The sequence below is a fragment of the Leuresthes tenuis genome, unplaced genomic scaffold (genome assembly GCF_036924035.1).
Source record: "Leuresthes tenuis unplaced genomic scaffold, fLeuTen1.0.hap1 SCAF_10, whole genome shotgun sequence".
NCBI classification, from domain to species: Eukaryota; Metazoa; Chordata; class Actinopteri; order Atheriniformes; family Atherinopsidae; genus Leuresthes; species Leuresthes tenuis.
In genome coordinates, this window is record NW_027325364.1 from 25,869,681 (window position 1) to 25,879,992 (window position 10,312).

Sequence of the window (10,312 nt, forward strand, 5' to 3'; positions counted from 1 at the left end):
AACATTTTTTTAATTGTTGAAACTTGATTTGAAGTGGATAAATAAGGAGGACAAACAGTTTTGAGTCAGGCTGATAGAAGGAATTAATTTTATAGCAAAATCTGTATTTCGTCATATGTCGAGAGATGCTTATTGCTGAAGAAGTACAAAGTACAACGTTGTTTATCGTTGAAACTTGATTAGACATGAATAAATATGAAGGACAAAGCAGTCTTAACTTGGTTAGAGTTAAGGTTTTATAGGAGAATCCGAATTCGTGCATAACTCGTAAAATAGAGCTTATTTTCGAATTCCTGAAGAATGAGTCTGGTTCTTTCTCATAATACAAAGTTTGTTGTTTATTGTTGAAACTTCATCAGAAGTGAAGAAATAAATGAATGCCTATCAACAAATGTGGGATCTAAACTCTAGTGCTTCCTCTAAAATAATTTCCTTTCTCAATTCAGAAATGTGTGTGTGTAAGTTACAACACCCGTGACACCAAAACGGCTTTCTTTTCTCTCTTTTCTCTACACTCTGCACTGTGAGAACACACACCAAATCAGAAAGGCTTTTTTCTCTCTTTTCTACATTATGGACTGTGGGGACACAAAACCGCTCTCTCTTTTTTTTTTTGATATTGTGCCAGGGCGTTGTCTCACGTATTAGATTATGCTTACGATACGAATGGGTTTATCAGTCACATCAGAATCCATACATACTGATCCTCCCGTAATAAAATGGTCGGATCTTATCAAACACACTTTGTTTCTTGTGACAATCAAGTCAGCGAAACAGCGTATACACGTCAAGACACTGAATCAAGTTTGCCACAAGAACTCATAAGTTTGGCAGTATTGCTCTGCCGTCAGCAATCATACACCCATTTTATTTTCGTGAGACATGTGCAGGCACCTGTTCATCTACTGTTCTATCACTATGAATTAGTTTATCTATTATCAATAAGGATACTTCTACAACTACTATCAAAGTATGTCCAGACTTCTTATGTTGTCAGTTGCTATATATGAATAAGTGGGTAGCTACTGACAAGCATTAAGCATGTCACAGAGCCCAAACATATAACATTTCAGGACACACCACACAGTTAACAACCACCGTGAAGTGTCAAAGCCCAAACATGTAACATTCAACAGGACACTTACACAAGACATTCTAATCAAACAGTCAGACAACATACAAGAACATATACCCCAGCCGGCATTGCTCCCTGCCTATTTTCCTACAGCTCACTATGTGTGCGCACACCTTTATTCACAAACTCTTCAACTTATACTCTTTTACCAAAGCTGCTACAGCTCGATTGGCCGAATACCCTTAGATCCTATTTCGGTGAATTTGACATCTGCCTTACATGTAACAGATTAGCGGTTTAGCAGTTTTAATTTAGTTTGAGTGAAGGAATTCATTTTATAGCAAAATCCGAAATCGTGAAGAACTCATGAAAGTAAGCTTATTCTCGGATTCCTGAAACTTTAGATTTGCTCTTTCTTTTACTGCAAAGTACAACGTTGTTTTTTTTTTGTTTAAATCTTTCTAGACATGGTAAATATGAAGGACAAAGCAGTTTTAACATAGTTTGAGTGAAGGAATTCATTTTATAGATAAAATCCCAAGAGTCTGCTGAGAAAAGAGAGTGAATGCGAAGTAGACTTTAACACGGCTCTGGGAGCGAGCCGAGTGTGGGCTAACTGGGAGAATTGCTTGAAAGAAACGCGACACCGAATGAGCGGTCAGAACAAAGCCTCAATACGGTGTTCCCGTGGTGTTTTTGTTGCTGCCTTGTCGATTGCACAGGGGCAAGCGTTTCAACCAAGCAACGCTCACCATGGGGAAGGTGGCTATGGCAACTAGCCTGATGCCCTGCTCCCGCAGTGACGGATAATCGTACTCTGGTTTCTCTTCATAACATACAAGTCTTTCGCCTTTTACTAAAGACTTTCGTGGAGAGCAGCACTAATGAGTTGTTTCTATTTTTGGCAGGCTTTACCTTTGCGGGTGAAGCCCTTTCTGTCTGTGCAAAAGAAATCTTGTTACTGTGCAGAGTGACTTCTCTGAGTAGAGTCGCCTTACTTGTTGCGATTGTGCCGATGTTCGAAGCTGGAGTGCAAAGTTGTTGCTTGAATGGTGCTTGCTGGAGCATGCGGGAGTGCAAAGTTATACCATTTAAAAGGGCTGAAGAGTGCTCAGTGCAGCGGGTGGGCGGAGGTGCAACGTGACACTCTGGCCACCTATGGCCATAAAAAGAACACTGCTACAAGTGCGCATTGTGCCAGCAAGGGCCCTCGGACCTGAAACAGTGGACAGTTATCGCTTCTCGGCCTTTTGGCTAAGATCAAGTGTAGTATCTGTTCTTATCAGTTTAATATGTCCTCTATACGAGGACTACATATTAAATGGATTTTTAAGAATAGGAGTTGAAAAAGAAGCTTGCTCCGTTCACTCCAAGCATCGACCCAGTACTGCAGTGCCGCTGGGAACGGTGCGCTCTTCTCTGCTCTTGTGAAAAAGCAAACAGCGGTGCAGGATGGAAGTTTCAGGGAGCCCAAGATGAAACTTTCTTTTAATCTGCTGAGAAAAGAGAGTGAATGCGAAGTAGACTTTAACACAGCTCTGGAAGCGAGCCGAGTGTGGGCTAACCGGGAGAATTGCTTGAAAGAAACGCGACACCGAATGAGTGGTCAGAACAAAGCCTCAATACGGTGTTCCCGTGGTGTTTGTGGCTGCCTTGTCTTTTGCACAGAGTAAAAGACAAGGCAGCCATCGAATAGGGCCCGATTGTTCCTACTTGGTCAGCCGAGGAGCAAGGGGGGGGGAGCAAGCGTCTCAACCAAGCAAATCCCACCAAGTAGGAACAATCGGGCCTATTCGATTGCTGCAACACCTGAAAGAGATATTGATGCGAGACCCGATCAAAAGCTTTTTCAAAGTCTAAATTTAAGATGACAAGCCGGGTGTTTCTGTCTCTAGCGTAATCAATGATGTCTCGAATCAGTACGAGGCTGTCGGTGAGTTGTCTCTCTGAGATGGCACAAGCCTGGTCTGGGTGAATTACCTCCTCTAAAACAGAGGACTATCCGTGTCGTTAAAACCTTGCTAAAAAGTTTACAGTCAAAGTTTAAAAGTGTGATGGGCCTCCAATTCTTTAGGTCAGTCTTATCATTTTATCAAAAGTGAAGAAATAAATGAATGCCTATCAACAAATGTTGGATCTAAACTCTAGTGCTTCCTCTAAAATAATTTCCTTTCTCAATTTAGAAATGTGTGTGTGTAAGTCACAACACCCGTGACACCAAAACGGCTTTCTTTTCTCTACACTCTGCACTGTGAGCACACACACCAAATCAGAAAGGCTTTTTTCTCTCTTTTCTACATTATGGACTGTGGGGACACAAAACCGCTCTCTCTTTTTTTTTTTATCGTGTGCCAGGGGCGTTGTCTCACGTATTAGATTGTGCTTAAGATACGAATGGGTTTTATCAGTCACATCAGAATCCATACATACTGATCCTCCCGTAATAAAATGGTCGGATCTTATCAAACACACTTTGTTTCTTGTGACAATCAAGTCAGCGAAACAGCGTATACACGTCAAGACACTGAATCAAGTTTGCCACAAGAACTCATAAGTTTGGCAGTATTGCTCTGCCGTCAGCAATCATACATCAATTTTATTTTCGTGAGACATGTGCAGGGCACCTGTTCATCTACTGTTCTATCACTATGAATTAGTTTATCTATTATCAATAAGGATACTTCTACAACTACTCTATCAAAGTATGTCCGGACTTCTTACGTTGTCAGTTGCTATATATGAATAAGTGGGTAGCTACTGAGAAGCATTAAGCATGTCACACAGCCCAAACATATAACATTTCAGGACACACCACACAGTTAACAACCACAGTGAAGCATGTCAAAGCCCAAACATGTAACATTCAACAGGACACTTACACAACACATTCAAATCAAACAGTCAGGACAACATACAAGAACATATACCCCAGTCGGCATTGCTCCCTGCCTATTTTCCTACAGCTCACCATGTGTGCGCACACCTTTATTCACAACTCTTCAACTTATACTCTTTTACCGAAGCTGCTACAGCTCGATTGGCCGAATACCGAATAATCCTAATTCGGTGAATTTGGAACATCTGCCTTACATGTAACAGATTAGCGGTTTAGCAGTTTTAATTTAGTTTGAGTGAAGGAATTCATTTTATAGCAAAATCCGGAAATCGTGAAGAAACTCATGAAAGTAAGCTTATTCTCGGATTCCTGAAACTTTAGATTTGCTATTTCTTTTACTGCAAAAGTTTGAACAAAGTTGTTTAAATCTTTCAAGACATGGTAAATATGAAGGACAAAGCAGTTTTAACATAGTTTGAGTGAAGGAATTCATTTTATTGATAAAATCCCAAAAGTCTGCTGAGAAAAGAGAGTGAATGCGAAGTAGACTTTAACACGGCTCTGGGAGCGAGCCGAGTGCGGGCTAACCGGGAGAATTGCTTGAAAGAAACGCGACACCGAATGAGCGGTCAGAACAAAGCCTCAATACGGTTTTCCCGTGGTGTTTTTGTTGCTGCTTGTCTTTTGCACAGAGTAAAAGACAAGGCAGCCATCGAATAGGGCCCGATTGTTCCTACTTGGTCAGCCGAGGAGCAAGGGGGGGGGGGGGGGGTGGGGGGGGGGGGGGGGGGGAGAAGCAAGCGTCTCAACCAAGCAAAGCTCACCATGGGGAAGGTGGCTATGCCAACTAGCCTGATGCCCTGCTCCGCAGTGACGGATAATCGTACTCTGGTTTCTCTTCATAACGTACAAGTCTTTCGCCTTTACTAAAGACTTCTGTGGAGAGCAGCACTAATGAGTTGTTTCTATTTTTGGCAGTCCTTTACCTTTGCGGGTGAAGCCCTTTCTGTCTGTGCAAAAGAAATCTTGTTACTGTGCAGAGTGACTTCTCTGAGTAGAGTCGCCTTACTTGTTGCGACTGTGCCGATGTTCGAAGCTGGAGTGCAAAGTTGTTGCTTGAATGGTGCTTGCTGGAGCGTGCGGGAGTGCAAAGTTATACCATTTAAAAGGGCTGAAGAGTGCTCAGTGCAGCAGGTGGGCGGAGGTGCAAAGTGACACTCTGGCCACCTATGGCCATAAAAAGAACAGGGGTGTTAGCGGACAAGTGCGCATTGTGCCAGGAAGGGCCCTCGACGTGAACCAGTGGACAGTTGTCGCTTCTCGGCCTTTTGGCTAAGATCAAGTGTAGTATCTGTTCTTATCAGTTTAATATCTGATATGTCCTCTATACGAGGACTACATATTAAATGGATTTTTAGCAATAGGAGTTGAAAAAGTAGCTTGCTCCGTTCACTCCAAGCATTGACCCCGTACTGCAGTGCCGCTGGGAACGGTGCGCTCTTCTCTACTCTTGTGAAAAAGCAAACAGCGGTGCAGGATGCAAGTTTCAGGGAGCCCAAGATGAAACTTTCTTTTAGTCGTCTGCTGAGAAAAGAGAGTGAATGCGAAGTAGACTTTAACAACGGCTCTGGGAGCGAGTCGAGTGCGGGCTAACCGGGAGAATTGCTTGAAAGAAACGCCATAGCCAAATGAGCGGTCAGAACAAAGCCTCAATACGGTGTTCCCGTTGTGTTTTTTGTTGCTGCCGCTGTTTGCTTTTTCACAAGAGCGCACCTGTTGAGGGGGGGGCCTGGGGGGGCCTGGGTGATGGTGGGTCTCAGGCCCGGGCTGCTGCGGACTGGTGTGACCGGGTGGTTTGTTTGTTTGTTTTTTGTTTGTGTTGTTTGTTTGTTTTTTGTAGAGGTCCTCTCCGGAGTGGGGTTGGGTTGAGTGGGGTGGGGCGGGATGGGTACCTTCTGGGGGGTACAGTAGCTCCCAGATATGGTCGCTAGCAGGCCCCGAGCCTGGTGGACATCAGGCCCTCCTGTCCTGTGTTGGCTCCTTTAAAAAGTACAGAACTGTAGAACAGGGTCTAGTCCCTGGCTTTCGGCAGAACTGTCTTCTTTACTTTTTTTTTTTTTTCCCCTTATCGTGTTCAGCATTATGGCAGCAGAATTGTAGTCTGAATACCTTTGATGCCAAACAGATTTGCTTTGCCAAGGGAAGTTTTATAAATGTAAAGCTCCCCTTGATGCCCATTTATTTATTTCTGTTTACAATATATGACATGTAATAGAACTGAACCGGACCGGGGGACAAGGAAAGAAGAAGAGGAAAGAAGAGAAAACATGAACATACATCGCATACAACACAGCTGTGGATATAGATGACCTGAGACGACATGATAATACATCAACTGCTTAGCGACCATACTACTGGACTAATGAATGTGGTTGTGTGTGTGTGAGAACATGCAACACCCATGGCACAGGACCTACATGATAACCGTGCTTAGTTATGAGTGTATAAGCGTACAGGGCCACAATCCACAGCCCCCCCAAGCAATCAGAAGCAGGCAGAGAGGGCCACAAGACCCAGGCCACCAGCAGCCCCCACAGAGCACAGAACCCAGGAAGCCACACGCAGGGGCAACCACGCATCCACCCAGAAGACTGCAGAGGAAGCCCCCCGGAAAGAGCCCCCATAAGCATAGGGCAGAGGCCCTCCGGGAGCCAGGGGGCAACAGCCCACCGACGTCGCCAGGCCCCAGCCGCCCAGACATGGGGCCGTGCACTGGATCCGGGCCCCAGGAGCCCGAGCGCCCCCAAACCCCCCGACAGAGGCCCCACCCAATACCCAGGAGGGCCAAGCGCCCCAGACAGCCACACAGTGGGTCAGCGCCTGCCCCAGCACCCACTGGCCAAGTGCCCTGGGAGTCAAGACGTGCCCACAGGTGGGTGAAGTCGCGAGCAGCGGAGAGAGGCCACGCCGCCCCCCCCCATCGGGAGAAGGCACAGGCAGGCCAGGCGACAGCAAGTCCAAGATCCAGGCCCAATCATTACCACACACACTTTCATGTCCCATACATCCACACGTCCTCCCTCCCTCGACTCCGCTGGGGTGTAGTGCAGCGGGCACACCAGGGGGCCAGCAGCCCCCCCAGCCACCACAGACCCCAAACCAGCAGAACAATTAATTAATCCTCCTGGGCCCTCCAGCCCCGAGCAGCAACCAGGAAGCAGGGGTGTGCGAAGAAGACCCCTCCCCTCACCCTTCTGGCTCTTCAATATTTCTAATAGTGAGCAATTAAAATTGAGGGGCAGCCAAACTTGTAGAACTGGGAGCGTGGCCCTCTGGGCAGCCTACATACCCAAAGAGCCCCCGCCACCAGATGCCACTCAGTGTAACCACCCCCCCAAGACCTAATGTGTGTGTGTGAGTGTGTTTGATAAGTAGTAATGTCTAAGGTGTAATTAAAACAGGGGTGGAACTGCAGAGTGCACTACTGCAGAGTCCACTACACCCACCGAACACACACTCGCCCCCAAAACCCTTCATGTGTGAGTGTGTGCTGTGTACAGGAGCCAGAAGGGAGAATGGGGATATACACTGGGGGCAGCCAGGGACTGGCTGCAATAGGCATCCCCGCTACCAGGGAGCCAACACAGGACAGGAGGGCCTGATGTCCACCAGGCTCGGGGCCTGCAGCGACCATATTCTGGGAGCTACTGTACCCCCAGAAGGTACCCATCCCGCCCCACCCCACTCAACCCAACCCCACTCCGGAGGACCTCTACAAAAAACAAACAAACAACAACAAAAAACAAACAAACAAACCACCCGGTCACACCAGTCGCAGCAGCCCGGGCTGAGACCCACCATCACCCAGGCCCCCCAGAGCCCCCCCTCAACAGGTGCGCTCTTGTGAAAAAGCAAACAGCGGCAGCAACAAAAACACAACGGGAACACCGTATTGAGGCTTTGTTCTGACCGCTCATTTGGTATGGCGTTTCTTTCAAGCAATTCTCCCGGTTAGCCGACACTCGGCTCGCTCCCATAGCCGGGTTAAAGTCTACATCGCATTCACTCTCTTTTCTCAGCAGACTAAAAGAAAGTTTCATCTTGGGCTCCCTGAAACTTGCATCCTGCACCGCTGTTTGCTTTTTTCACAAGAGTAGAGAAGAGCGCACCGTTCCCAGCGGCACTGCAGTACGGGTCAATGCTTGGAGTGAACGGAGCAAGCTACTTTTTCAACTCCTATTGCTAAAAATCCATTTAATATGTAGTCCTCGTATAGAGGACATATCAGATATTAAACTGATAGAACAGATACTACACTTGATCTTAGCCAAAAGGTCGAGAAGCGACAACTGTCCAATGGTTCACGTCCGAGGGCCCTTCCTGGCACAATGCGCACTTGTCCGCTAACACCCCTGTTCTTTTTATGGCCATAGGTGGCCAGAGTGTCACTTTGCACCTCCGCCCACCCGCTGCACTGAGCACTCTTCAGCCCTTTTAAATGGTATAACTTTGCACTCCCCGCACGCCTCCAGCAAGCACCATTCAAGCAACAACTTTGCACTCCAGCTTCGAACATCGGCACAGTCGCAACAAGTAAGGCGACTCTACTCAGAGAAGTCACTCTGCACAGTAACAAGATTCTTTGCACAGACAGAAAGGGCTTCACCCGCAAAGGTAAAGCCTGCCAAAAATAGAAACAACTCATTAGTGCTGCTCTCCACAGAAGTCTTTAGCAAAAGGTGAAAGACTTGTACGTTATGAAGAGAAACCAGAGTACGATTATCCGTCACTGCGGGAGCAGGGCCATCAGGCTAGTTGGCATAGCCACCTTCCCCATGGTGAGCTTTGCTTGGTTGAAACGCTTGCCCCCCCCCCCCCCCCTTGCTCCTCGGCTGACCAAGTAGGAACCAATCGGGCCTATTCGATGGCTGCCTTGTCTTTTACTCTGTGCAAAAGACAAGGCAGCAACAAAAACACCACGGGAAAACCGTATTGAGGCTTTGTTCTGACCGCTCATTCGGTGTCGCGTTTCTTTCAAGCAATTCTCCCGGTTAGCCCCGCACTCGGCTCGCTCCCAGAGCCGTGTTAAAGTCTACTTCGCATTCACTCTCTTTTCTCAGCAGACTCTTGGGATTTTATCAATAAAATGAATTCCTTCACTCAAACTATGTTAAAACTGCTTTGTCCTTCATATTTACCATGTCTTGAAAGATTTAAACAAAAAAAACCAACGTTGTACTTTGCAGTAAAAGAAATAGCAAATCTAAAGTTTCAGGAATCCGAGAATAAGCTTACTTTCATGAGTTCTTCACGATTTCGGATTTTGCTATAAAATGAATTCCTTCACTCAAACTAAATAAAACTGCTAAACCGCTAATCTGTTACATGTAAGGCAGATGTCAAATTCACCCGAATTAGGATTATTCGGTATTCGGCCAATCGAGCTGTAGCAGCTTCGGTAAAAGAGTATAAGTTGAAGAGTTTGAGAATAAAGGTGTGCGCACACATAGTGAGCTGTAGGAAAATAGGCAGGGAGCAATGCCGGCTGGGGTATATGTTCTTGTATGTTGTCTGACTGTTTGATTTGAATGTGTTGTGTAAGTGTCCCTGTTGAATGTTACATGTTTGGGCTTTGACACTTCACGGGTGGTTGTTAACTGTGTGGTGTGTCCTGAAATGTTATATGTTTGGGCTGTGTGACATGCTTAATGCTTGTCAGTAGCTACCCACTTATTCATATATAGCAACTGACAACATAAGAAGTCGGGACATACTTTTGATAGTAGTTGTAGAAGTATCCTTATTGATAATAGATAAACTAATTCATAGTGATAGAACAGTAGATGAACAGGTGCCTGCACATGTCTCACAAAAATAAAATGGGTGTATGATTGCTGACGGCAGAGCAATACTGCCAAACTTATGAGTTCTTGTGGCAAACTTGATTCAGTGTCTTGACGTGTATACGCTGTTTCGCTGACTTGATTGTCACAAGAAACAAAGTGTGTTTGATAAGATCCGACCATTTTATTACGGGAGGATCAGTATGTATGGATTCTGATGTGACTGATAAACCCATTCGTATCGTAAGCATAATCTAATACGTGAGACAACGCCCTGGCACACAATAAAAAAAAAAAAGAGAGAGCGGTTTTGTGTCCCCACAGTCCATAATGTAGAAAAGAGAGAAAAAAGCCTTTCTGATTTGGTGTGTGTTCTCACAGTGCAGAGTGTAGAGAAAAGAGAGAAAAGAAAGCCGTTTTGGTGTCACGGGTGTTGTAACTTACACACACACATTTCTGAATTGAGAAAGGAAATTATTTAGAGGAAGCACTAGAGTTTAGATCCACATTTGTTGATAGGCATTCATTTATTTCTTCACTTCTGATGAAGTTTCAACA

At 45.7% G+C, this 10,312-nt stretch overlaps 6 non-coding genes across 6 annotated transcripts; 4 read left to right on the forward strand and 2 right to left on the reverse strand.

The window, feature by feature from the left end:
• Positions 1 to 1,887: 1,887 nt before the first annotated feature.
• LOC140317315 (U5 spliceosomal RNA) lies at positions 1,888 to 2,001 on the forward strand. The gene has a single exon (XR_011917639.1). It is a non-coding gene; the product is annotated as a U5 spliceosomal RNA (small nuclear RNA).
• Positions 2,002 to 2,309: 308 nt separating this feature from the next.
• LOC140317040 (U2 spliceosomal RNA) lies at positions 2,310 to 2,493 on the forward strand. Its single transcript, XR_011917391.1, has one exon. It is a non-coding gene; the product is annotated as a U2 spliceosomal RNA (small nuclear RNA).
• A 2,301-nt stretch (positions 2,494 to 4,794) lies between these two features.
• LOC140317426 (U5 spliceosomal RNA) lies at positions 4,795 to 4,908 on the forward strand. The gene has a single exon (XR_011917741.1). It is a non-coding gene; the product is annotated as a U5 spliceosomal RNA (small nuclear RNA).
• Positions 4,909 to 5,223: 315 nt separating this feature from the next.
• On the forward strand, positions 5,224 to 5,414 carry LOC140317262 (U2 spliceosomal RNA). Its single transcript, XR_011917591.1, has one exon. It is a non-coding gene; the product is annotated as a U2 spliceosomal RNA (small nuclear RNA).
• A 2,655-nt stretch (positions 5,415 to 8,069) lies between these two features.
• Positions 8,070 to 8,258, reverse strand: LOC140317038 (U2 spliceosomal RNA). Its single transcript, XR_011917390.1, has one exon. It is a non-coding gene; the product is annotated as a U2 spliceosomal RNA (small nuclear RNA).
• A 316-nt stretch (positions 8,259 to 8,574) lies between these two features.
• Positions 8,575 to 8,688, reverse strand: LOC140317429 (U5 spliceosomal RNA). The gene has a single exon (XR_011917744.1). It is a non-coding gene; the product is annotated as a U5 spliceosomal RNA (small nuclear RNA).
• Positions 8,689 to 10,312: the final 1,624 nt, after the last annotated feature.